At 42.2% G+C, this 24,908-nt stretch overlaps 1 protein-coding gene and 1 pseudogene across 1 annotated transcript in view; both read left to right on the forward strand.

The window, feature by feature from the left end:
- Positions 1–24,908, forward strand: part of BCL2 (BCL2 apoptosis regulator) — a 200,981-nt gene that overhangs the window by 120,764 nt on the left and 55,309 nt on the right. The window lies entirely within an intron of this gene.
- LOC129461743 (uncharacterized) lies at positions 9,425–9,510 on the forward strand (annotated as a pseudogene).

The following is a 24,908-nucleotide window of genomic DNA, read 5'->3' on the forward strand; positions in this document are numbered from 1 at the left end:
GAGAAATTCATTAGATGTCATTATGTAACTGTTTATTACCCATGGAGTAATTAACCAGCCCCTGATGATGGACACCTGTTTGTTTCCAGTCTTTTGGTATTGCAGATAATGCTCCAATAGATAATCTTGTATATAAGTCAGTTCATTTGTGAGCAGGATAAGTACCAGAAGTAGTACCGACCCTGTGCTGGAAAGAGGGCAGATGCCTTCTCAATTATCTATCTATCCTATTTCTGTGGTGCTGTTTCTCTAGATATTTTAAGCTTGTGTTTTTCTGTCACTCGTGCAGGAGCTTTGAAAATGTGAAAAGACTTTAGATAGGAAATGCATATAAACTGAATTAATTAGAAACTCATTCCTAAAATAACAAAAAACATGAAAGCTAGAATAGAAATCAAATAATTTTGAGTAAAGTAACGTGTACATTATTTGAAGAAATACAAGTATGTCCGTTATAACAATGCTTTACATTTCTGTTGTGTTTACAGCATAGAAACACTTAGTTTGCTTTTAGTATCTCAATTCTCAGAACAATTCTATGAGTTGAAAGTATAATTGGCCCCATTGTGTGTGTGTGTGTGTGTGTGTGTGCGTGTGCATATATATGAATGTATTTAAAGGCTTAGAGAAGTTACCTAACTTGCCCTAACTAACAAGTAATAGCCAGAATATATACCCAGCCCTGTGACGATATACTTGACATCGTCCCATTAATCGCATCTTACTGGTAGGGACTTGTATCTTGTACCTGGCTTAGCTTCAGAAGATATACATTTGCTCAACTTGCTAATTGCTTTGCTAGTACAATCACAATCATATATGATATCATCTCAGGAGGCTGTTTTTAAAAATATATAAGTAGTTAATTTCTCATTTCTGAATAGGTGGGGAACCTCCCTGAAGTTTTCTCTTGTTTGACACATGTCATTGGCATCCAGGTTGAGAGCTCTGTCTCCTGATCATAGCCTCTAGTAAATCTTGACGGAGGAATTCTCTTTAAGCCCAGGGTCTTGCTTTCAGACTTCAGAAAAGAGGAGTTTTTTTTTAAATAAAACCTTGTCTGGCCCTCCCGCAGTGGACGCAGAAGGTAGACTGTTTTCTTTCTTTTAATTCACACTCAGACGTTTTCGTAAGGGGCTTGGTCCTGGCAAAGTGGGCCTCACATACAAACCACCCACTTTCCTGAAGCGTGATTGATTAGCAAAGCTGTTCTGCTCAAGGGCAGCCTGTTTCCCCCAGCCTGGATGCTGACAGGTCCGACATGCACAGATTTTCAAGCAGGTCGCCAGTCCCTAGGCTGCAGGCTGCGGGCCAGGATGCTTGTTCTTGAGGGAGAAGAGAGGAGAAGGAATCCACTTCGGGGGCAAGAATTAAGTATATATTACAGAATTCCCAAGACACAGCAGGGCAGGCCAACATAGTCCTTGTTTAGAGAGCCCCTGTTGGTGGGTGTCAAGAAAACCACGGCTGCACAAGACGCACAGAGTGAAGGTGGATATAAAGATGTTTAGGCAAAGCCTGTGCATATGGTACTGATCCCCGTTTGTCTAAGAACCTCTAAACATCACAGAGAGGCATACAGTTAAAGAAAGATAGAAATTTGATGCCTAATCAAAGTAGCCTATGATGGAAGTTTGGAAATACAGCCAAGCAATAACACTGTAAACAGAATGAGGTACAGATCATGTCTTTGCATGTTTGTCTCTGTGGCATCTAACAGCGTGTCTTTTACAAGTAGAATCTGCATAAATATATAGTTGCAAAATGTTAGAGCTGAAAATCATCTTACAAACCGTCTTGTCCAGGCCTCACCATTTTAGGAATGAGTTAACAGAGGTACAGACAGGTTAGGTAAGTGGCCTCAGTTGTTCTGAGTCAGACCAGGTCTTCTAAACCTTAGTAAAGGAGTTGTCATAAAATTGTGCTGCCAGTATTCTAACAAATATTATGTGAACGTAGGAATCTTTTTTTTTTTTTTGAGACCGAGTCTTGCTCTGTCGCCCAGGCTGGAGCGCAGTGGCCCGATCTCGTCTCACTGCAACCTCCGCCTCCCGAGTTCAAGTGATTCTCCTGCCTCAGGCACCCAAGTAGCTGGGATTACAGGCGTACACCACAATGCCTGGCTAATTTTTGTATTTTTAGTAGAGACAGGGTTTCACCATGTTTGCCAGGCTGGTTGCAAACTACTGACCTCAAGTGATCTGCCTGCTTCGGCCTCCCCAAGTGCTGGGATTACAGGCATGAGCCACCGGGCCCAGCCAAAGGAATACATTTATTTCCTTTTTTTATTATAGAATTTATTATTATTGTTATTATTATTATTATACTTTAAGTTCTGGGATACACGTGCAGAACGTGCAGTTTTGTTACATAGGTATACGCGTGCCATGGTGGTTTGCTGCACCCATCAACCCGTCACATACATTAGGTATTTCTCATAATGCTATCCCTCCCCTAGCCCCCCACACCCCAACAGGCCCCAGTGTGTGATGTTCTCCTCCCTATGTTCATGTTGTTCTCATTGTTCAACTCCTTCTTACCAGTGAGAACATGCAGTGTTAGGTTTTCTGTTCTTGTGATAGTTTGCTGAGAATGATGGTTTCCAGTTTCATCCATGTTCCTGCAAAGGACACGAACTTATCCTTTTTAATGGCTGCATAGTATTCCATGGTGTATATGTGCTACATTTTCTTTATCCAGTCTATTATTGATGGACATTTTGGTTGGTTCCAAGTCATTGCTGTTGTGAATAGTGCCACAACAAACATACATGTGCATAAATCCTTCTACTATAAAGACACATTTATTTCCTTTTTAAAGAGATTTATTTAAGAGTCACTGGTTCCGTAAAATCATGGAAAGTCATCTCCTTAATTTACTTATATATTAACCAAAGGAGATTCCCCCAAGGTACCTTCTATTAGGGGCGGTGGGAAAAGGGAGGGTTATAAGGATGAATTGACTAGTGTCTTTTGAAAGACTTTCAGGAGTTTGGGTCTTAAGACATTTTGGCCATCTTACAGAAAGTCTTAAATGTCAGAATTGGGTGAAAAAATTTTAACTTTTCTCACAATAGTTTGTTATATACTCAAGGTGCAGATAGCTTGGTAGGGACAATTCAGCCTGCGGTTGAGAGTGGTCTCTATGTATACGTCAGTCAACTGGCTATCAGCATAGCAGCAGGAGCAGAAATCATCAAGACAGTGGACCCCCCAGCCTGTCACTTGACTTCTGCTCCGTAATGCTGTCTGCACATTGCCCATTTGATGCAGGGTATGCCTGGCTTGTTTCAAACATCCCGTGCCTGCTGGAGCTAAGGGTGCAGCGGATTCATTAGCTCCATAGGAATGCACCCCTTCATTCAAAGCTCAATTTGGCCCAGGCGCAGTGACTCATGCCTATATCTCAGCACTTTGGAAGGCTGAGGTGGGAGGATCACTTGAGTCCAGGAGTTCAAGACCAGCCTAGGCAACCTAGCGAGACCCCATCTCTATAAAAATATTAAAAAATTAACCAGGCATGCTGGCACACACCTGTGGTCCCAGCTATTTGGGAAACTGAGGTGGGAGAATCACTTTTTCCCAGGAGTTGATGAGTTTTCTCCCACCCGTGCTGAGCTGTGGTTGTACCACTGCACTCCAGCCTGAGTGATAGAGCAAGACCCTGGCTCTAAAAGAAAACAAAACAAAAAATAAAGCTTGATTTGTTTTCCCATCCCATGGCCCACTGCCAACTCTATCATTTTTGGCTCTTGACTGTCTTATACCTGGGAGTATAGGGAGAAACTTTTGCCAGTGCCTTCAAAGATGGCTTTGACAATCTGTTGTCATGAATAAATTTGGACACCTGACAAAAGAGTGTCTAGAATCTTCCTTTCCTTTACAAAGTGTAAGGGGTCAGATGTATTGCCCCTTTTGGGATATAAATCAATTATTGTTCTGCCAGCCACTGGGAACATTTTAGAAGCCCATTTATTACTATCTGCGATGGTACCTCATATTTGGTTTCCTGTGTCATAAAGAAAAACCTGCAAATACCTAAAAGTAAGGATTCCAGTGAAATGGGGGTTCTGCTTCACTCTGTTTGGTGTGGGAGGCTGTGTAAGTCTAACTCTAAGAATACCGGTAGTGGTATCTATCTTCATTCTAAGAACTGAGGGAGGCGAGGTTTGTGCAGAATTAAATCACCCTGTCATATCTGTGAGGCTTCCTGCAGAACGAAGGCAAATAAACCCAAACAAACAAAACAGGAACACGTCGGAAATAGTCAGAGGTATATGTCTGGAACTAAGGTTACGAGCTGAGCCTTGAAAAGTTCATGAGAGACCGGCTTGCTTGAAAAGATCCTTCGTGTGTGTGTGTGTGTGTGTGTGCGTGTGCGTGTGTGCGCGTTGTTTTGTTTGTTATGGTTTTGGTCCATGCTACTGTATTTACCCCATGTGTGGTGGTTGGAAATGTCAGGGTTTCTTGATTGAAAAAGGAAATAAGAGATTATGCCACTCACAGCACAGAAGTGGGATGAGCCCCACTATGGTGTACACGTGTGCGTCTGTGTGTTTATGTCTGTGTCATCTCCATGTGTTTCTGTGCATATGTAGTGTGTCTGTGTGTCTGTATCTGTGTGTATGTCTGTGTACATGTGTCTGCGTGTATGTGTGTGTCTCTGTGTATGTGTCTGTGCATGTGTTGTATATGTGTCTGTGTTGTGTCTGTGTGTATCTGTGTATGTGTTGTGTGGTATCTGTGTGTGTGTCTGGGTCTGTGCATGTGTCTGTGTGTTGTGCGTGTCTCTGTGTCTGTGTATGCATGTGTCTGTGTGTGTTGTCTGTGTGCGTCTCTGTGTATGTGCCTATGTTGTGTAGTGTTTGCATGTTTATGGCTGTGTGTGTTGTGTGTGTCTGTGCATGTCTGTGTGTGTTGTGTGTGTGTCTGTGTCTGTGTGTCTTTGTGTGTGCATGTTGTGTAGTATATGTCTGTGTGTGTCTCTGTGTCTGTGTTCTGTGCATGTGTCTGTGTGTGTTGTGTGTGTGCATTTGTCTGTGTGTCTCTGTGTGCATGTGTTGTGTAGTGTGTGTGTGTCTGTGTGTTGTGTGTGTCTGTGTATGTGTCTGTTTGTGTGATGTGTGTGGTGTGTGTGTCTGCATCTCTGTGTCTGTGTGCCTGTGCATGGGTCTGTGTGCGTGTTGTGTGTATGCATTTGTCTGTGTGCCTCTATGTGTGCATGTGTTGTGTAGTGTGTGTGTTTTTTGTGTGTCTATGTCTGCATGTCAGTGTGTGTGTGAGTGTGTCTCTGTGTCTGTGTGTCAATGTGTGTGTGTGTCTCTGTGTGTAGTGTTTGTGTGTGTGTCAGTGTATGTGTCTCTGTGTCTGTGTGTGTGTCTCTGTGTCTGTGTGTGTCAGTGTGTGTCTGTGTGTGTCTCTGTGTCTGTGTGTGTCTGTGTATGTCTGTGTGTGTGTCTGTGTGTGTCAGTGTGTGTCTGTGTGTCTCTGTGTCAGTGTGTATCTCTGTGTCTGTGTGTCTCTGTGTCAGTGTGTGTCTGTGTGTCTCTGTGTCAGTGTGTATCTGTGTGTGTCTCTGTGTCTGTGTGTGTCTATGTGTGTCTGTGTGTGTCTGTGTGTGTCTCTGTGTCTGTGTGTCAGTGTGTGTCTGTGTGTGTGTCTCTGTGTCTATGTGTGTCTGTGTGTCAATGTGTGTCTGTGTCTATGTGTGTCTGTCAATGTGTGTCTGTGTGTGTCTCTGTGTCAGTGTGTGTCTGTGTGTGTCTCTGTGTCTGTGTGTCAGTGTGTGTCTGTGTGTGTGTCTCTGTGTCTATGTGTGTCTGTGTGTCAATGTGTGTCTGTGTGTGTGTCTCTATGTCAGTGTGTGCCTGTGTGTGTCTGTCTGTGTGTGTATCTCTGTGTCTGTGTATGTCTGTGTGTGTGTGTCTCTATATCTTTGTGTGTACAGGGGCATCGCATAGTCATGCAAAACCATCTTCCTTCAACTCACAGTTCTTTCCTTCCTCAACCGGAAGCCACTCTTTGTTGTGAAAACAAATAAACGACTTTCTTACAAAAGAAAGACCAAATAACCTGAAAAGCTCAAATAAAATCCACCTTATGATACAATATTAAAAAAACAGAAATTTTCAATGGAGAAAATCCCACACCAGACTGAGGAAGACAGATCAGTTTAACTGGAGTCTCTGTTTGTTTTGTATTTCTTTTCTACTCTCCACTCCCATTTGCCAACAAAACTATGCTCTCTCACAGGGGACGGGTTCACCCCTCAATGTCTGACTCTAACATGCTTTTCATTTGAATTCAAAATATTTGGTGACGATTGGCAAAGAATGAGGATGGGAAATTGAATATTACATCATCTTATGAAAGCTTCCTCCTCCCTCACTTTCTTCTTCCTTTCTTCCTCCTTTCTCTCCCTTTTTCCCTCCCTCCTTTCCTTTCTCCCTTCCCTTTTCTGTTCCTGTTGTGACCGTTCCCCTGATTAAGCAGATGTGGACATGGGGGAGCCAACTGTAGGAGTGACTGGCGCCTCACAGACACCGTCCTCTGAGGTAGCTGTCACCAGAGGATTGTCACTGAAAATGCAAGAAGAGTTTGGCATTTGATTGCATTCTGCACAATTCAAGCAGGACAAATTGCTGCAGAAGATGACACCAGAAATAGCCACCATGTAGTGGGTTCTCACCACATGACAGACAACGGTGCTGCTGTAAGCTTGTGACTTGCACCGGCTGAGCCCTGAACACCTCTAGCAGGTACAAGCATTTGCTCTGTTTTCAGACCAGGAGACAGCAGCTCAAAGAAAGTGAACGATCTGTCAGTGGTCACACAGCTAGGAAGTGGCAGGGGGGGCTTAGCTGGGTTGGACTCTGAAGGTCATGCAGCATCCTTACACAGACCCAAGCCCTTCAAATCGATTTCTACCCATGTGTGTTTGGCAGCCGCATGTCAACAAGCCATAACTTTCTTACCTATTTCAGGAAAACATTATTTTCTCTCACCTGTGTTTATCATCATCCTATTTCTGTTTCAAGAAATCAAAACATGTGAAGAAGATAGATTTGAAGAAGACATTTTTTGGCTACTTCTGATGGTGAGAATGCAGTTAGGAAGATGGAGTTCAGATGCTAAAATATTGGAATTTCTGATGCCTATTCATGGTTAGAGGGAGATTCAGTTGCACTGCAGAGTTAAGAAATCTAAGAAATATAGGAAATTCAAGCTGAGAAAAACTCATAACTATGATGCTTCCAGGTGCAGGAAACTTCAGGTCCTTCTGCGCCCAGCCTTCCTGGAAAGCTTTTATTAAAAAAAGTTTTTAAAATTTTTATTTAGTTATTTTTTAATTGACAACCAAAAATTGTGTATAAAGGCTTTTGTATTTTATCCCGTATGATAAAGGGCTGCACGGTTCTTTCTTGCTGCCTGAGTTAAGTGAGTATATTAACAGCACGCAGCGTTCAGTTTTCATTAATTTTCAATAGGCTCATTTGCCTTTGATCCTTTTATTTCAAAGCCAAAAAAAAAAAGACCATATATAGAGAGAAACGATTGCATTATAGCTCTTCCTTCAATATGAGTCGCTCAATCGCTAATGGCTTCTTTCCATCGAGAAGAAGGTTTTAGTAACCAAGTGACTAAGTTACCTAGCTAAACTCCCCCCTCCTTCTTTATCAATACTTAATTAGTATTGATGCTTTTCTTGGCTAAATCTCATTTCAGAGCCTGCGCAAATGAACTTTTTCCATAAATGAACCTTTTAAAGTGTGTATTTGAAATATCTTTAGGCCTAAGAAAATAGTTTTTAAACAAGTTATGCATTGATTTCCTCTTACTCTGAAATATTTCTCAAGTGATTTTTCCTGAAAGATTCTTTGTGGTTCACTGAACACAAAAAACAAACCGTGTACCAGGTCTGGTAGAGGTTACAGGGATACAGGTAACTTGGCATTTGTTCCCAAGGAGCTTAGGTCTCCAAGAGGAAATAAGACACTTCGACAAATAGCCACAAGGTAAAACAGAGAATTGTCCAGTGCTGTAATTTAACTGCTGATTCCTCTGTACCTAAAAGCTGGCTAAATTATAGTTTTATTGAATGCTAACAAACTCTTATTCCCCTCCTGCATGGAATTTTAAAAACCTTTTATTTTCTTTGGGCTATAATTATGGTGACCACATTTTCCATAGCAAAAATTAAGACACATCGTCTGACAAAGGATTCTTGTGCCACTTCTAGGTGTGAGACCACCCATACTTAGACTTTTTTAAAAGCAGGCTTTTTTAGGCAGGCCCTATAAAAATAGAGGTTTGTTAAATAGGTGTGTTTTTAGACTTTTCATTAAAAGCCTACAATACAAACAGTATTTTATTTTGTATCTGAATCAACATGTTATATCCTAAAGCACTATTTTACAGCCTAAGGGTATGTGTTAGTCTATTCATAAAAACATACTGCTGCATAGAGTAATAATACCTGCCATTATCTAGGTGTAATAAAAAGGTCCCAAGTGGTCCTCTCCAGGACTTTAATTTTCCTTTTGAAGATAAAGCTCCTTCTTTCACTTTCACAGTTCAAGATTTTTGAATCTTGCAAGTGATTGCTATTGAAGCGTGCCAGATGTGAGCAATTGTGAGCATAGTACTTTAAAAGAAGGTGAAGGAGTGACTTTTTCTTCCTTATTGTCTCCCCCTGCTACCATCTGTGGTTTCTACACATGTAACTTTTCCAAAACAGCAAGGCATGGGAAGGGATACCAGCCAGGGCCGCCACAGTCCAGGCATGGGACTTCTGAAGTGAGGAGATAGAGATGAAAGAGGTCTGTATTGATAAATGACATATGATGAAACCAAGGCCTGCTGGACCAAGATTCAATGACTTACCCAAAGCCACACAGCTTGTTGGTGGCAGAGTTAGCTCCAATCCCCAGCTTTCTGGGCAAGGGAGGTTTCTATCCCCACTATGATGTTTTCTTGGTGTTCTGGGGTCACTCTGGTTGATTTCCATCCACTGTGATGTTGGGTACGCCCCCTCCATGTTACTACATAATTCTAGAATCATAATTCTAAAATGATGTATCACCACACTATCATGGGAAAATAAGCTGGAAGACCTGGAGAGGTGATGCCTGCCACTGATGGCTCTTCTATAGAGGTGACCTTGCAGGTTACCAGGACTTCCCCAGGCTGACTCTCAGATGGCCTGAAGCTGAGTCCAACGCAAGCCTTATACACCATGGTTCCTGCTCTCCTGGGTATTACTGACGTACTGCTGATCCAGGATGCCTTGGGATCAGACTTTTCCCATTAATGCTTTGTTTATGGTTAAAATATCGCAGAGTTTAGTGGGACCACTGCTCTCTTTATTAGATGGTTTTTATACTTCATTATTTTGTAACATGGCTACACTTGTAAGTTATCTGCTGATTTTTTTGTAGTTCATAAGCATAATGATTGGGTATTCACAGTCATATGTGAGATGTGCCAACCTCAATCTCTATGCTATGGTATAAAGTATACTGTAATAATCACTATATTATTACAGCCTGGCCAACATGGCGAAATCCCATCTCTACTAAAAATACAAAAATTAGTTGGGCGTGATAGTGCACGCCTGTAATCCCAGCTACTAGGGAGACTGAGGCAGGAGAACTGCTTGAATCCTGTGGGGCAGAGGTTGCAGTGAGCCGAGATTGTGCCACTGCACTCCAGCCTGGATGATAGAGTGAGACTCCATCTCAAAAAAAAGAAAAAAAATTTAAAAATGTATCTCTTCCATTAAAAACATATCCAATAATTCTGCTAAGATATTTGACTAACCTTCACATTCAGCCTTATTCCAGTGTAACTTCCCGTTCATTCATGTCATTCAAAGGCTATTTATTGAGCACCTACCATCTGGCAGACACTGTTCTGCTTCAACATCAAACAAATAGACAAAAATTCTAGCCTGTCTGTGGTTTATATGGGATTGGATGGTGCTAACAACTGTACCAAAAAATAAAAACTATTAGCTTGCCAAAAATTTGGATTACCGTGGGAGCAGAGAGCTAAAGGAAAAGGGAGCTCATATGTACTGAATATCAGTGACTATGTCATGTGCTGTGTTGTGTGGTTTATCTCATTTAATCATCACAGCAGCCCTGTGAAAGATGAATATGATTATTTTTATTTTTTACAGATGAAGAACCAAGATTTAGGAATATAATATATCTTGCTTAAGGTCATACTAGTGAGGAAATAAATCTACATCAGTCTTTTCAATACCATACTACATGTGATGATATCATTTTAGAACCATATGTTTGATATATGGGCCACCATACTGAAACTGAAACCTCAGGGCACATTTTTGCCCACTAATAATATATATCAGGGAATGTCATTTCACAGATGAATGAATATGGAAAATGTGGTGTGTATGTGTGTATGTGTGTGTATATATGTATGTGTGTGTGTGTGTATATATACATTATTTTGTAACATGGCTGCACTTGTAAGTTATCTGCAGATTTTTTGTAGTTCATAAGCATAATGATTGGGTATTCACAGTCATATGTGAGTCAGATGTGCCAACCTCAATCTCTATGCTATAGTATAGAGTATACTATAATAATCACTATATTATTACAGCCTGGCCAACATGGCGAAATCCTGTCTCTACTAAAAATACAAAAATTAGCTGAGCGTGGTAGCACATGCCTGTAATCCCAGCTACTACAGAGACTGAGGCAGGAGAATTGCTTGAATCCTGTGGGGCAGAGGTTGCATATATATATATATATATATATATATACACACACACACATACATATTACTCCACCTTAAGAATATTTTCATATGCAACTACATGGATGATTCTTGAGGAGATCATGCTCAGTGAAATAAACCAGTCACAAAAGGACAAATACTGCGTGATTCCACTTATATGAGTATCCGCAGTAGCCAAATTCACAGAAGCCGAGAACACAGTGGTGGTTGCCAGGGACTAGGGGAAGAGAGAAATGGGGAGTTGCTCTTCAACAGGAATAAAGAATAAGCAAATCTCATGTTAAGTGTTCTTAACACACACACTCACACACACGCACACACAAACATCACTTTAATAGACTTGTTTAAAACATCATTTGAAATGTAGTTGTTAAGTTCATGTTCTCCTTATCATTTTTGTAGATTTATCTACATTTCTGAATAGCAGTAATCACTATAATACACTCTAGTTTCATAACAAGCATCTTCCCTGGAATACCTTACCCCAGATTAGCAATTTGATGACCACAGTAACATGTGCTTCTCAGATAACACATGACCTTTCATTTGGCTGAGAACTTAGTGGTTGACTTTGCTAAAAATAGGTCTTTAATGGTTGAGTGTGACATTTCATCACGGGGTGTTATTTGGGATTTTTTCTCTTCATACATGAAACAAGTATGGCTGTAGAATTGATTACCCTTGTTTCCTTGATGAAACGCATTCAGAATTTCAAAGATTTTGAAAAATTTTTTGGCCAAAATTAGTTACACAGAAGTATGGAATCTGTCAGTGCTTGGGGACAAAACCCTTCCATGTATTGAAAACACAGAAGTAGACAGGGAAGCGTTTCTGGAGGGGAGTGAGAAGCTGGATTAAGTCTGGTTGCTGGGGCAGGGGTGAAGGAGGAGATCTTGCTGATGTAGGTCTTGACCAGGTTGGAGCTGATGCAATGGCAGGTACTGTGGCCGTGGTATCCCCTGGTGATGTCATTCCAAGGAGCCAGCTGCCATCAGTGCTTTCCAGAGCCTGGCTCTTTGGGTGAGGGGCACAAAGGGATAGACGTGCACCTCAGGACACCTGCCATCTTGTTGGCCATCTCTCTAGTTTGGGGTCTTTGCAGAAGAGTTGTATGGGCCATGCTTTTTAGCTTGTCTTATCACTCCAAATACTTCCTGTCGTCCTAGATTAATATCCAGGCTCTCGATCTGATTTCCAGAATCTTACATTGCCTTCACACTGATTCTCAAGCCTCAGCTCTCACCAGTTGCACACTCCCCCCTTGGTCGTGGGCCACTCGAACTGACTTCCTGATCCTCCAAACACATCAGGTTGCTCCCTCCTTGGGATATTCCACTACTTGTGACTTCTGCCTACATTGTACTGCCCCTAACTTTCCCAGGGCTGGCTCTTTCTTGCCTTTCAAATCTCAGCTTAAAAGTCACTTCCTTCGAGAGGCCCCTCCGGAACACCCAATCATTCCCTCTCCTATCACCCTACTTTAATTCTCTGAATATTTCTGTACAGTCAACGCTGTGCTTGTTTATTCTTTCAGATCCATGAAAGCATGGACCATGCCTGTCATAGTTCTGACAATGCTCCTAAGCCCTAGCTGAGCACCCTGCACGTAGTAGTTCAATGAGTAGTTTGTCAAATGAAGGAAAGAGGCACTCAGGCTGTAGATGATTTAAATGTAACAAACGTATTTGTAGATTATTTTTTAATAATGCAAAAGAAATGAAGACTAGGCCAATTTTCTTTTTTAATTTCATATTTCAGCCTCAACACTTAGCTATTTGTGATTGGTCAGAGATTAATCACATACAACAGTCTGTCCTGAGGGGATTCAAATGCACTGCTTTTTCCAGTGATTTGCAAATGCACCAGCCTAAAACCTACTCTCTGGCAGAGATTCCAGAATCTGCACTTAACACATCAGAAACTTTTAGGGCTTATTCTAAACTCCAAGGCTGGCTTAACTTCTTCAGTAAGCAGCTGCTTATGCATGGTTGCCTGCAATGAGTGATTTCAACAGAAACCCACCTCAGCTACTTAAAGTGTGATGTATTTCAGACACACACAGTGTTTTTTCATATGAGTAGGTTAGTGACACTATTGAATACAAATGACCTGTTTTTGAATATACTGGAATCTCACAAAGTTTTTTCTGCCTCAAAAGTGGAATTCAGTTGAAGGTGGGTCTGTCCTTAGAAGACCAAGTTATTATAGTTGCTAAAATAAAAATAAATAAAAGACTTCAAAAAACAACAGATGCTGGCAAGGCTGTGGAGGAATAGGAATGCTTTTACACTGTTGGTGGGAATGTAAATTAGCTGAACCATTGTGGAAGACAGTATAGCAATTCCTCAAGGACTAGAACCAGAAATACCATTTGAGCCATCAGTCCCATTACTGGGTATATACCCAAAGGAATATAAATCATTCTATTATAAAGATACATGCACATGTATGTTTATTGCAGTACTATTCACAATCGCGAAGACATGGAGCCAACCCAAATGCCCATCAATGATAGACTGGAAAAAGAAAATGTGGTACATGTACGTCATGGAATACTATGCAGCCATAAAAAGGAATAAGATCATGTCCTTTGCAGGGACATAGATGAGGCTGGAAACCATCATCCTCAGCAAACTAACACAGGAACAGAAAACCAAACACTGCATGTTCTCACTTGTAAGTGGGAGGTGAACAATGAGAACACATGGACACAGGGAGGGGAACAACACACTGGGGCCTGTTGAGGGTGGGCGAGGGGAGGGAGAGTTTTAGGACAAATAGCTAATGCAAGTGGGGCTTAATACCTAGATGATTGGTTGATAGGTGCAGCAAACCACCATGGCACACGTTTACCTATGTCACAAACCTGTACATTGTGCACATGTATCCCAGAACTTAAAATAAAATTTAAAAAAATAAATAAATAAAGTAAAATAAGACTTTCACTTACTGGGGCAGGCCCATGGTTTCTAGGCTTGAGAACAGTCTCCAGGGGCTTGACCCTCAGGAAGGGAGAATCCCTTCTTCCCTTGCAGGGAGCATGGGGTGGGTGGCAGTTGTGTGAAAGTGAAAGTGAAAAGTTGTGTGAAATTGAAACGTGGACTTTAAATGTCGACTTATATCTCACAATACTATTGATGTCCAGCTTCTGATACTTCATGGGACATTCATTTGTACTTGGGATCTAACCTTATTAATCCCCAAGAGAGAAGATGTAGATTAAGTTTCAAAAACCTGACCTTAGAGAAGATTTTTTCAATAAAGAATGGGCTATCATTTGTATTCGCAAATCGCAGAGAATGTCCTGTGGCATGGAATCATTTTGTCAAGCTCTGCATTCCAATCCAATTCTTTATTTGCTCTCATCTCAGGGTGGTAATTGTTAATTTGGAGATTATTATTTAGGGTGGATTCAACAGTCTTACATGGGATTCTTTTTAGGGAGAATGATGGGAAATTACTCTTTTTCACATTTTTTTTATCCTGGGAGAGGGGGCCTCTATTCTTTCGCTCAGTGTGATAGTGAGAGCGAAGTGAAGAAAAGATTTATGATGCCAAGATCAGGGCTGAGTAATATGGTAAATCCCAGTTTATCTTAAGTGCAGTAAACCCCCAGGCAGCTAGAAGAGTGACGTATTCCAGTTAGTTCAACATTCTATTTAATCTGGGAATACCCAATAGACCACTTTTCCACGACAGATTTTTATAGAATTCAAATACGACAAAATATACTTGACACCGCAACTATACTGAACACATATTTATCTCTTCTAATGACTTAGAAGACACTTAAAGATCTCACCAAGCCTCAGAGTCACACGGAGAACATCAGTTATCTCAGAAACGGCTGTTAATAGGGATTTCTGGCTGATAGTGGGATGACCTGTTTTTGCTGATTGAAAGCAGCACTTCATTGGATGCAGTGGGTGGGGGGTGGGACACCAGTTCTTATTTTCCCAGGTATAATTCGGCAATCTGGGGGGCTTCCTCAAAAATACGTAGACCCTAAAATAGATAATATATGAAAAGCCCCCTAGTGCTGAGCCTAACGCGGAAAAACATTCAGTACATACAAGATAACTTGACTCAGTTTATCTGTGACTGGTTTGGTTTACTTTTGCTTTTCTCTTTTAGGGGTGGGGCAGCTCTTCCTATATAGTTAAGAGCCCTTCAACTAGAGGAACTTGATATACCTAACCTAGGACAAGCAGGAACTTTTTGACTTCCAGCGTTGTTTGTGTTTTTAGACTAAGCAACAACAGAAGGTAACTACGAGGAACTATCATGAATTATGGCTAAATGCTGAATGGTGACCCTTTAAATCAGTTATTAGTATGACTGGATTGTACCTTCTGCCCTGGGACAAGCCTAGACAGAGAGAGTTGGGAGAAGCAAGTGTAAAAAAGCCTAGGTTGTTTTTCTTTTTCTTTTTCTTTTTTTTTTATATGCTGTTAATGATAGGGTAAATTCTTGTAAAGTTTTTGGAGAGCACTTGGACCTTAATTTTGAAAATGCTAAGTTTACACAGCCTTTGACTTGGTAATTTCACCTCTACAAGTTTTTTCTACCTATGTGTAAGGATGTCTATTACAGCATTATGTATTTTAATTTTGCAGCAAAAAAAAAAAAAAAAAAAAAACCTTGAGAAAAAAAGAAATGTCTGTGCAGGGGACTGGCTAAATTGGTAAATTGATATTATGAAATAAAATGCTGCTATTAAGAAAGGTGATGGATATATATGAACTCACATTTTAAAATGTCTAAGATTTATTGTAGAGGGAAAAAGTGGAAGTCTGCATGGATAATATGATTTTATTGATGAGAAAAAATTACATACATATACAAATGCATGTATATTCATAGCATTTTCTGGAAGGATATATAATATACCTTTCAGCTAATATATAATTTAAGGATTATGAGTATTATAAATTGAAATTAATATTATTACAAATTAATACAAATTAAGATTTGTTGATATATACATAGTATTATGGTAAAATGAGTATAATTAAATTATTCAAAAGTTTGCTTTCTTACATTTGTTAAATATTTTCCAGTTTATGTTCTAATTTGCTTATTCCAATCTTTATTTCTATCACCTATATAATTACACTCCAATTCAGTTTAAGGCCGTTCATAATTTCCAAACTGATTATTTTACTGTTTCTTCAGTAGTGTTGAATGATGGCACTAGTTGTCCCTTATTGAACCCCTATGATGTGCTAAACACTTGTACTTATATTTTCTCTAAACCTCCAAAATTGTTGAAAGTTGATGAGGAAGCAGAGGCCCTGCCATCTTAAGGAACTTGCTAAAGCCATGCAGCCAGCAAGTCAGTTTCAGAGCTAGCACTGAAACTCCGGTCTAACGCCAAAGACTGTACTATTTCCATATGTCATTCTGCCTTAGATATGGTGCTAGTGAATTCATTTTTCAGACAGTCTCTTTGTGGGTAAGACAGATAGCTGCTTAAAAAGAGATAGAAAACATGCTTTGGATTGTTATGGCTTGCTAGCATTTTCCACTCACCATTGTTATTAATTATTCTGTGTTTCCCATTTGTCTTAACTTTGATCGTATACTTACAAAGTTTATGGAAACTGCCCAAGTGCATTCGATTCTGCTGATATTTCCATGGTCTGAACGCCAGCCCTATGAGCAGGGGCCAAGTGGAGCATGCCATCTGAAGACTGCTCCAGCTTTCAGGGCTGGACCTAATTCAAATGGGAATGCCATACCATTGTTTATTTTAATGAGATAAAGAGCAAAGAAAAATAAAAAAGCAAAATCTGCATTTGAAAACATTCAAGTAACATAATCTGTATTAGTCGAACTAATTCTAAGCCTGGCCTGGTTTCGATTTTAGAGATTTCCACAGCTCCACGGGTACCCCCAGGGTGGCCACGTAGAGGTAACAACAACAATACTAGGAAGACCCTTCCAAGCCTCTGTCTCCGTTTCTTGCTTTTCTGACACCCTTCACCTGTTCTTTATTCAGCTATTTACTGGGGCATGGTCTTTATCTGAAGTTTTTCCTGGTATTTTCAACCCATTAGGATAAGTGGGGTGGGTGTAGGGGGCTGTGCCCACAAAACAGACATCCAATTCGGTTTCAGGAAAGGCTTTTTAGAGGAAATGATAGCTACACGGAGTCCTGAAAGAGAAATCATAGAGGTAGAGGTGCCCACTTATCTAGGTAGAGAGAACAGCATGTGCAGAAGGGAGAGATAAAAGGGCACACAGTACATCTGTACAGCTGTGAGTCCCCAAGCATCTGACCTCTCTTGAATGAGGATATTGACTACAGGTTACTTAGTTGACCTTGTTAAAGCCTTATCATATCAGGATTACCAGGGTACAAAAACATTCCTAAAATAAATGGCTCTGTTACTAAACACTCCCCCTATGACACCATTGTTGACACTGTGACTTTTAAAAATCTCTCATATCTGGCCATACCTGTCTCACCTTCCTAAAGTCACACTGGCAGATGACACACCAGGGCAAGATGAAAACTGTAGGGACTTGTGTAGAATGAAACGATAACTTCCTGTTCTTAAAAGGGACTGTTGATATAATATCCTTTTTGCAAACACAGGGAAATGCTTAAGGTTGGAGTTTCTGTTTTCAATAATGAAGATGGATATTCACATGAAAAGAAGACAAAAGAAAATAGAATGCCCCAGCCGTGGGCTAAGCAGTTGGCTATTTTTATTTGTCAGGACAAAAACATCAAATGACAATTCTTTCTTTATTTCTCTTTATGAATCTAGTTCTAAAGCATGCTACTAAATCTTAAGTTCTATTAACTCCTGACAATGTATAAACTTAGGTTTATAGGTTTGTATACACCACAGTTAGGGATTTCCATATATCCTCCAGCTAGTCAAGAAAACCTTTGTTTGGAGTTCTTTACTGACTATTGCATCATCCGAATTTATTTTTTGCCTATGAAAACTGAAAAGGTGAAGACCAAATTTGGAAATTCATGTGTGCCGATGCAGATATCAACATGAACAAAAGAAAAATACATGTATTGGACTTTGGAAAGTAAAATCACACATCTATTCTGGTTCAAGGTCAGCCATAAATGGAATTGTAAAGAAAGGCCAGAAAATAATATATGGTTCATACTCAAGAACAAGAATGGTCATATCATATACAAAATGAATTGAGCTAAAAGATAAACAGTAAAATGCTATGGTTTTTATTATTAGCAAACTTCCACTAATTATAAATTAAAGGCAGTCAGTAATACCCATAGATTAAAAAGCTAGTTGAAAACTGAGATTCCTGTAGTAAATATTAAGCGTTGTGTGGTACATTAGTCACATGTGTATAATAAAGACAATAAATCCGTGTAAGTATAGCAATGATGAAATGTGCATAAAGCAGTTTGAACTCCACAGAAGTAAGCAAAGTATAAATAGATAGCATGCTCAGGCACAGAGAAAAGCAAGTGCTATTTTAGCACTTGAGCTAGTGATAATTTATTGTTCAGGCTCTCCAGTTGAGTCAATGTTTATATGGTGCTATATATTAACTGAAACCAAAATAGTCTGTGCACATCACTGTCTTGGCTAGATTAAGGAGTGATCAGCAGAAACTGTATCAAACAACCACTCCCCTACGAGCGAGGGATTTATAATATTTAAAATATTCATCCTAAAGCTCCAAGCTGTTTTGACAGTTTTGTCTGTTCAAAAATATTCTTCAGAGAGAGGCAGTATGGCATATGTAATGGGAAAAGGTAGTAAAGTGGTTAGCATTCCAAACTCAGGACCCAGATTGTCTGGGTTCAAGTCTTGGCTCTGTTACTTACTAGCTGTGTTGACTTTGGGCAAGTTACTTAACCTCTCTGTGCCTCAGTTTCCTCCTTAGTAAGTGGGGTTAAGGATAGTACCTACCTCATAGGGTTGTGAAGCCGAAATAATTAATACAAATAAAACATTTAGAATAATGCCTGACACAGAGTGAGGGTTACTACCTAGACTCTGCCACAGACCAGCAGAATGACTTTAGATAAGTTACTTAACCTTGACCTTTGGTTTCTTCTTTGTAAGATGCAAAGGATAATAAACATCTCACAGTGTGACTGTGAGAATCAAATGAGATACCATATGGAAAGCAGCTAGCCCTGAAGGAAACACTGAAGATTTTCTTCTTCGTGTCTCTTCTCATCCTTTCCCTTGCAGGGATATTTGTAAGGACACTTTTTTTTACCATCTCTGTATGTCAAGCACTTTGTTCCTACCCCACTCACCTAGCCTTGACCATACTTTGTGAAATCACAAATAGTCAGACATTAGAAACCAATGATTTGACTTGAAGACCTGTCCTTTTATCATGACACTGCTTTTCCATAGAAATACTTCCTTCAGAAATCCTTTTAAGTTTAATGCCACCCAATTCTGGCCTACTCACTTCTTGATCAGTGTGGGCTATATTTCCGTTTGTGACACTGAATATGTTTGACCATTTCATGTATATGTTATGTCTTCCCAACCAAAGCCTGTGTTCTCTGAGAGCAAGCATCTCTCATAACTCCCTCTGGTTAGCCTTTCTTGCCTGGCTTTCAGTCTGATTGGATCAGAATTGGGCAGGACCAGAGGATTCAGCAGGTCGGGAGTGATTATCAGCTGTGAAGTTGGCAGTGTCACTAAGGAGTGGAACCAAGATGCCCACTGCTTCTGGGGCCACATCGATCACATTCAGACATCCAGACCCTGGAAAACTCAGGGTCGTTTCTGAGTCTACAGTCTACATTCAAGAAGAAGGGTAGAAATTCAAGAAGTGGCCAAGAAAGACTTTCAACAACTTATTGGGGTGTCATCAGGGGAGGACTAAGAGTATGGCCCTCCAGGCGCCTTCAAGAATGGCATTACTTGCTGAATTCATCATGGTCGGGGGCTTCAGCAGTTTACAGAAGCCTTCAAATATTTCAGGAAGCCTCTGCTTCCATCCTGCTCTCCCCTGATGGGCTACAGTCTGTATTACAGCAGGAATCCTTTTGCAATGAGTTGCACTTATCTTCAGGCAAATGCCCCAGATGGGGATATGAGGTTTTATTTACAGTCTGCAAAATTTTCCTAAAGAGATTGGTGCAAAGCAGAGCTCTATGGACTTCCTCCTGGCATGCTTGAAGATCTGATCTGTTCATCCCTCAAAGGCCAGATCCATCTTTTAGGGGCTGACACCCATTAAACGCCAACTGTATAGGTGTTCAAACAAGAATGCCAGTGTATTCATCTGTAATGAGAATATTTCAGATGAATATTCATGCTTGCCTGGCCAGCCCATGCTCTCTCTGCAGGGAGGTTTTCCTAGGAAGCCAGCTGTGCTGCAGAGGCAGCTTGGTGAGCAGAGAATCTGAACACAGGAAGTTAGAAGGGTGGGTTGGTGTCAAGCTGAGGCCACACGTGCATTCCCAAGGTCTTCTCAGGTAGTTGGTCAGGGCTCCCTATCCATGGCCAAGGCCAGCGTTGGCCTCTCAACTAGCAGCCGATGAGTCCCTGCTCTGATTGGTATCTCTGTCTCCTGTAGGTACTCGGTTGAGTTGTAATCAAACACTTCAGGATTGGGACCATTCTGTTTCTTTGCAGGGCCTTTTTCTCTTCTGCTCTGTCATGCGTCTGTGCCACTGTGGTCCTGGGGGTGGGATGTTTGAGGGCAGGGCCCCATGCAGGCTCCTTCCACAGCATAATGGAGTGCTGCCTTAAGATACACTCAAAGAAGGGCAGTGAGAGAGGAGTGTGATTATTCTTGCTAACATAAATTGCACTGTTTAATGTACACAAGAGATGGGAAAAAGAAGAGAGCAAAAGAATTCTCTCCAGGCAAATGTTTACTATGGAAACTGTGTGATTACAGATGTCCATATACAATTCTCAGACACATCTGTTCAAGCCCCCCGCCCCCGCCCCCGCCCCATGCAGAAGGCGATGGCGTGAGTTTCCTTTCTTCTGAACTCCTGCCACACATGGAATGATTCCATCGCTAGCCCTTGTCTTCAGTCGCCTTTTTCAGAATTGGTTTACTTCTTATTGTCTTTGAATTTTCTCTCATCTAGAGGCTGCCTTGGCCCTCTGAGGTACCCACGGGCACAGCTGAGCTGATGGCCAAGCGTGGAGGCCCCATCTGCAGCTGTCTCTCATGAGGAACAGCTGTCCCATGCCCATGGGGAGAGCAAGTCTTGTGTCCCAAACAGCTCTGTGCCCCACCTCACCCTCTTCGCCATAATAGCTCAACTTCCATGAAGCCTCCTGTGATGTGAGCCACAACACCAACTCCTGGGTGGGGGTGGGGGTGGGGGTGGGGGCATTTTCCTCTCCTGGGGCAATGGAGGAGCAGACACCTACCCTGTTCTTTCTCTCCCTCACTGCTAGCCCACAGCCAAGAGGGAGGTGTCCAGAGGGGTCATTTCCTGCCCTCTCTGGTGGCTTGCCCCCCATGAGTTGCTGTTACCCTTTCTGCACGCTCATCTGCCAGCTGATCTTACTTCGGGTGGAAGGTTTTGTGTCTGTTTTCCTTCCCCAGCACTTCCTTGTCCATAGCAAGGGGTGGGTCTGAGCCCCACCATCAGTGTGACATGCATTTGCTCATTTGTGCATTGACAGAGATTCATCAGTGACCTAGGCATGCCCAGCTTGTTGCTGAGTGCTCCAGGTAGTACCGTGGCTTCAACAGTCTGCAGAACCCTTCAAATATTTCAGGAAGCCTGTTTCCATCCTGCTCTCCCCGATGGGCTACAGTCTGTCTTACAGCAGGAATCCTTTTGCAATGAGTTGCTCTTATCTTCAGGCAAATACCCCAGGTAGGGACATGAGGTTTTATTTACCATCTGCAAAATTTCCTTAAAGAGATTAGTGCAAAGCAGAACTCTATGCAAAATTTTTTTCGTCCTACATGTGGTATGCATGTTTGTGTGTGTAATAAAACTGCAGAGTTGATTTGCAGAATGGGCCAATGAAGCCTGTTTTATGGTCTAATTTATGGCAGGAGAATGGAGTTTGCACAGCCACCCCCTGTTTCAGGCTGTTTAATATGCAGGGTGGCTGTGGTAGCTGCTCTCTCTTCTTCCTGTCACCCACCCCGTTGACATCCCCCGGTCTCAAGGGAGCAGCATGTGTTTTTCCACAGTCCCTCCTCTGCAGAGGCCAGCCAAGGACGCATTTTGTCCATCAGGTGTTGGGATCCTCGCTCCACGTGGTCAGCTGGTGGTAGCTCTGTGTTTTCTCAGCACAGAGGTGGCTGGACTGGCACTGGGACCACCTGGTGCTTCTTCACAGGGCTCTGTTTCAAACTGTGGGCTGGTGGCCAGACCCTCTTCAAGCCTGAGCATGTCCAGGTGAATCTCCTGATTGTGCAGGCTGTGGCTGACAGCTCTGGATAGGGAACAGCTTCCAACCTTGGCTGTCCACTAGAATCAGCCTGGAGTATTTAAAAGTTCTGGTGTCCAAGCCACACCCCAAATCAATTCTGCCACATTCCCTAAGGGTAAGACCCAGTGCTCTCCAAGTGATTTCACTATGTTTGCGAGATTGAGACTAACTGCTCTCTGGGAAAGGAGAAAGGAAGAAAGCAGAAGGCAGAGCAAGATAAGGGGAGAAGAATGGAACCAGGGAGAAGGAAGAAATGAAGGGCTGGCCAGAGGTGGTGAAGTAAGGCGGTGCCCCCAGTAGGTGCCTGGAGATCCCCAGCAAAAGGAAGATGTGCCTGCCCCATCTCTGACCCTGAACTTGGATGTGAGGAACCAAGAGAGGCTCAGAAGAGGAGGCAGGGCTCCTTCTGTGGAACCTGCATGCATCTGCCCTTCTCATCAGACAGACTGCTTCCGAGCCGTGGATTTCCAGATTCAGAGTTCACTGGAACATCTCTGAGCTTCTGTTTCTTCATCCACAAAACAGGGATGTCAAATCGTACTTGCAGGTTGTCATGTGGATTTGATAGGATGGTGGTGAAGTTGGACACATGTCCGACATTCTGCAAGGGAAGCTTAATGATGATAGACCTGAGAAGTCCACAACTCTGTTTCAATAAAATTAACCCTTCCCAGAACTTCGTTCTCTCTGCTATGCTGAAAGGCAGTGGTTCTGAAATGTTGTTTTAGGAGAGCTAATAAGAAACACAGATGTCCGGGCTCACTGACGGGCCCAGGCATCTGCATTTTTCCCAAGTGCCCTGGGTGATTCTGACGGCCAATGCTTGGGATCCTCTCACAGGTGAAGGGCCAAATTGCAAAGCTGAGAGAGAGAGATTCTGTGCTGCTCACGGAGCTTTACTGCCGTCCAGGGCTTGTTTTGCACCTCCCAGTTGCTCTTTCTAATGATTTCAGTGACTGTCCCACCTCAACATAGGACAGAGGGGCATGAGAGGCGTGCCAGGGCCAGCAACCACATGGGGGTAATTTTGGCTAGGTTCCACCTTTCATTTACAAGTCAAACTGAGATGAACTCTAAAACTGGCATCCTCCAAATTAGTAACCTCCAGCCAAACAAGGAGAAAACGCTTTTTCGTTTCTGGTGGCAGAGGTAAAAATGACTGGTCTGTCTTGCATGTTGCACTTGCTTGTCCTGAAAGCTTTACATTTGGGGCCTCCGTCATGAGCCATGAGAGTGCACAGTGAAACAAAGCATCTTCTCCGCATTAATATTTGTTTTTAAAGGCATGAAAAGCCCCTTGGATCACAATGAATCAAAGGGTCTGTACACTGACACGTTTCCACTGGGCATTGTGAGAATGTTGGTCTGTGGGAACCCACAGGACCCTTGGTGGATTTACTGCTTATTGTTTTCGCTGTAACTATAATAGGAAAAGGGATGTGTCTGCCCATAGGAGCAGCTACCATAGGAGCCCTGAGAGGCCCGGGAGCTGGAGGGCCAAGGGACCTTGATGATGGAGGTTTGAGAGCCCCATCACTAGCAGGGGGTCTAGGAGCATTGGCTGGAGACCCCCTATCCTACAGTGCAGCTTCAGTGCCCCCTGCTTCTCCGAGGCAGAGTTCTCACCAAGGGCAATACTCAGCCAGCTGGCAGCGAAGCCTTCACGTTGCCGTGGTCAGCCTGGGAAAGTGGAAAACGCCATGGAGATTAAGCTTGGGGTGGGGTGGGCGGTCTGGGGTGGACAGCCTCTGCCTCCACCTTCTCTCTCCAGGGGAAGCAGTGCTGCTCAGCAGCCCCTATAGAGCCGGGGAATCGGAGCAAGCCATTTGTTTTCCGTTTCACAGAGGAGGAGAAGGGATTCCTGCTGCAGTTTTTGCTGAAGAGCAAGACTTCCTAGCAACACCAAGAGCTTCTGCTTTAGCAAAGGATTTTAGTATCTCCCTTCCCTGCTCTTCCCCATTTGGCTAGGAAGCTGGTGTCTGATTCAGAAAAGCAACTTTACTATAGGACGTCGATGTTCCTACGGCTAAAACACATTTTCCATAACCCGCCAGGGGTTAATAAAATATCAGCTAGGCATGTGTATGGGTTTGGAAGGGAGAAGAAGGGAGAAAAAGGAAAGAGAAGGAATGATGCCGAAATGTAAGGGTTTCCTAATCAGTGAAGCATGGTGCTTAATTGATAGATTGCATAGATGGCCGTGTGCTTTTGTAACTAGGGGCTCTGAGATCTTTCATGAATGAAGAGCTAGCTATAAGACATTCATCACAATACTGCAGAAGTCTCATTGAGTGAGAAAAGAGAAAGCTAAATGAATGATCAGTCAGAGAATAAGGACACTTACAACGGTAATGCAATCGAGCATCTGTTGAGCTACTGTGTGCCACGCTGCATTCTAAACACTATAATACGTGGCAACTCATTTCATCTTCATAAGAACTCTAACCGGCGAGTTAGGTACTATTATCATCCCCACCATAGGAATGAGGATGAGAGGACTTGATCAGAATCTCTTGACTTAATCAATGTGAGTGTCCATCCAAGGACCGCAGGTAAGATTCAGCCTGGGTAAAGATTGAGTCCTTTGCTGAGATATGCTCCCTCCCCTAGGTGGAGTTGGGAACCTTCGCCTACTTACCTGCCTTCCGCACCCCAACACAGGGCTTTCTGGGGACCACGCCCATAGGATTAGAACTCCTTTGGTGTCATTACCTTTCCTCACCTTTACAAATAGCACCAGGAGCAAACATGGGAA

The sequence above is a fragment of the Symphalangus syndactylus genome, chromosome 1 (assembly GCF_028878055.3).
Source record: "Symphalangus syndactylus isolate Jambi chromosome 1, NHGRI_mSymSyn1-v2.1_pri, whole genome shotgun sequence".
Lineage (NCBI taxonomy): Eukaryota > Metazoa > Chordata > Mammalia > Primates > Hylobatidae > Symphalangus > Symphalangus syndactylus.